Genomic DNA, 4,177 nt, shown 5'->3' with positions numbered 1-4,177 from the left:
AGGAACTTCGGACAATAATCGTGCATGCTACGACACTTATTAAATTGGATATTTCTTGAGATATATTTAGGATTTCGGGACGTACGATAGGTTAGAATATGATTATTGATACCACCAGGTCGGAGGACGTAACACTACAAATTATTCTAAATATAGAGTTGTCAGACGAAAAAAATGTCCCCATGAAAACTAAAAACCGACCCCTCCCCCACTTTTAATATTACAATGTTGCACTGTTTAACCTAAGAAAATGTCAAAGCAAATACAAATGTCTTCTTCCCTAACAGAAATACAAATACTTCCTTGATTCATAATTTGCAACGCTCAAAATAATAAAATGAAAAAAATAGGATGATCTTTATACTATGTCATATGCATATGCAGGTGCTCATTTTATAACTTTTGAATCATCGCCTTAATGTGATATATGATACACCGGAGCAATGGAACGGTTATTTTAGCGTATAACTGCGTTTTGTCTAAGTCCTGAACATTCATGAAATATTAGCCACTGGACGATAAGTGACAACTTCGTGTCTATCTTCCAAACATGTGTACTGTTAAATCGTCATTATAAAATCCACAATATATATGGAGCAAAACTGTAGATTTATTTCTTGATATACAAAGTCTTTTTTTTTCTTTTTTTTAGATTTATTCAACATTACTTTTTAAAATTATTGTATCATCTTTTTATAGCAAATCTCGATATTCCACTTTGATAATTTGTTGAAAGTGTACTGTAACAAATAAAAATAAATGTGAATCTAGACTAACGATCTTCAATAATGTCATTGAAATGTTAATCGTGAAACTCGTGCTTAAAAAATTCCCGTGGAAATGTGTGTACTCGTGGTTTACGTAAATAACGTATCGGACGTAAGTGTATTTGACACTATTTTTCTCTGTTAGATTATATTATAATCGTGTATTATTTGCGATATTATTATTTTTTTTTTTTAAATAAACTTGATTTAGAAAAGAATGCTGTTTTACTGGATAAAACAAAGACTCTTTTAACTGTTTTTGTAGAAATGAAATACGTGCTCCCTTTACGTTTGTTCGTACCTTTCGTCAATTTGTAAGAAAGCTCTAGTAGGAGCTGCAAGCTCTTGAATACCGAATAAGTTGGCAGATGTATATCCGATATGCAGTTGAATTTGGTATTTTGCTACTAATATGGGGGGAATTGATAATTTCAAAATTAAAATCGTCTCAATTGTCAACCAGTTTTTGGTGGGGTTCGTGTTGCTTAGTCTATGTTGTGTCATGTGTACTTTTATTTGTCTGTTTGTCTTTTTCTTTTTTAGCCATTGCGTTGTCAGTTTATTTTCGATTTATGAGTTTGATTTATGGTATCTTTCGCCCCTCTTGTCAAAGATTCTGGTACTGAGATGACCGTGCATGTCAAGTTCGAGGTATAGGTCTCGCATACGCTATAAATTTATGACTTTGAGATACAAAACAGCATAGTTTATATTTTTTTTGTAAATCTTTTGCATGTGTAATTGTGAGCCATCTGTGAAAGTCTTATAAAATCTTTGTTATTTTTTTTAAAAGTTTTTGAGTACGTGATCTTGTCAATGATAAAGCATTGAAAAGTCAAAAGAGAGCGTTTTCCCGCCAGAATTTTAATAACTGGTATCTCGAAAGCATGCACATTGACTTATATATTATTTTTGTTCTTTTGGTTCCTTTAAAAATCCCCTTTCAATTTATTCTAGTGTGGTGATTGAAAAGCTTATTATTTTGAAACTGAATGGCGAACCTCCTTAATTAAGATTATTTAAATAATAAATGTGAATAGTGAACAAAAAGGTAAAACATGCTACACAGAAGAACAAGTGATCAGTATGCTGGCGTTTCTTATTGACAACATATTTGTTGAATTCAGTTGAAGGTAGACTTTGTTCAACAAAATGTCAGCACTCCTATGGGAACGACATGTGCGCATCTCCTTGCCGACCTGTTCTTAAAGAGTCGCGGTTCCCAGTTCAGACACTTGTCAAAAACAAGAAGATCAAAGAAGCTAGATAATTTAATTTCACATACATATATGGATGGTGATGTTCTTTCCATGTGCATTAGCATTCCGAACATTCCATTAATATATCCTCTAAAACCAGAAGTTATAAATAAAAGTCAGACACGACCTCCTCTAACTTAAAAAAAAAGACTTAAAAAACATTACTGTAACCATGGTAATATTTTGTCTCAAACTCTGTTTGTAAATGAGAGAAAACGAATTATAGTTGTATATTTCTGTAAGATAGAAAGTGGATCACAAGAGAATTGTATTAATATTACTTCGTAACTCAAAGTAACGAGCATCAATATTCTCGAATTTTATACCATGCAATTCTTTTGTTATGAATTTAAAAATCTGTTATGACCACAATATCTATTTCAGATAATTTTGGGAACAATTACAGCTAGGTCACCGGACGATCTTTAATCGGCAATGAGCAAAACCCATACCAAATAGAAAGCGATAAAAGACCCAGCGAATTCACCATTCGTAAAGAAAACGTAACGGCCTGGTCAAGATTTAACCTAATCAAAACGATTACGAAAAAAACCCCACCGTTAACCACTGCACTATAGTGTCTTGCTTGGAGCAGCAACCGTCATAAAGATCGTGGCGAGGAGGGGTTAAATTATCTGTCAGCGCTCAAATCGCACTTTAGTCTTCATGTATGCGACAGTCGTGACAGTGGTATCACAGCATAACATTAGACTCACGCGACATGTTAGTGATTCAGAGTCAGGTGTCATGAAATAAATGATTTCATATTGAAACTGTATTATTCTTCATTCAGTCATATTCGTTATTGGTCAGCTTTAGAGGGCAATTTAAGTGACCGTTTAATAAAGGTATCCTGAAAAGGATGTTTCCATGTTGAACCTTCACGTATATATTATGTTATCTTACAGTTGTATTGGTCTTGATCAGATGTATCTTTCCAAGATCGAATACGACTGTAGTTGGACATAAAACGAGATCAATTTGAAAACACCTATCAGTAAAGTATCATGAAAGTTTCCTTGTGAAACAGTACCCAAATCAGGAAAGCAGCAAGTATTGCTGTTTATATATGATGTATTCATAGTCTCCTTGGATACGTGTTTGCAGAAAGATTGGAGAATTCAACGGTACAATATAAAAATACCATGAGTACGGAGATGTGGAATTGTTGCCAATAAGAGAGCTATATATATATATGCACCAGAGTTCAAAGCAATATAAAGTGGATGTAAGCACGTATAGGTAACCATACTGCCTATAAGTTTCTTTTAAATGCCTTAGTCCAAGTTTTTGTTAAATTTACCATAACATGTGGTATGAGAAAGTCTTTTAACATGTAATATTTTGATAGGTCAAACCACAAAGTAGCCACTCTAAAATAAGCCACTCGCATACCAGGATCATCATATGCCACCTTGCATGATTTGGAATATTTATTTTTAGAGATTTGGATAAGGAAACCAATTTTAAAAACCACATTTCCATGCAGTTATATCAGTAAACCCTGAAGCCGATTAACTTCATTTTATTTTCTATTGCAAGGTAAACGAAAATATGAGACAAAATTTATATAATGATATACAATTAGGTGATGAACATTTTATTCATTATCCTGATGATCAAAAATTATTTTATCCATTTCCTTTAGACATGTTAGAATTATTGGGGTTTTTTTGTTGTTGTTTTTTTTTATTAAAAGGTCATAAGAACTGAGGGCAGAGGTCTTATTGTAACATGGATATCGAATATTGTAATATCGAAAATTTATCACTTATGTTTTGGGGTCTATTAGACATGTTAGATTAACTTTCGTATATTATTTTTTTTTTTTTCTTTTATTGTTTGTTTGTTCTTGTATTGCCACAAACATTGTAAATGTTTAATGACAATTAATGAAATTATTATTAACTGAAATATCATCTGATTCTTGCAAAAAATAATTAAACAAGGAACGCCACGATATACATTTCTGACTTCTTTTACCTACTGCAAGTGTAACTAAGGATCGATATACAGTTTGAAACAGTAAATAGATATATATATATATATAAAATCAATATGAAACTATTCTCCGTGAGAACATCAAGTTCTAGATAATGACATGAAGTTGAAGTGTTTTTAAAATAAAGGTCACACAATCGGTTAATTTTT

This window comes from Mytilus edulis, chromosome 1 (genome assembly GCF_963676685.1).
Source record: "Mytilus edulis chromosome 1, xbMytEdul2.2, whole genome shotgun sequence".
In the NCBI taxonomy this organism is placed as follows: domain Eukaryota; kingdom Metazoa; phylum Mollusca; class Bivalvia; order Mytilida; family Mytilidae; genus Mytilus; species Mytilus edulis.
Note: the sequence above shows the minus strand (reverse complement) of the source record.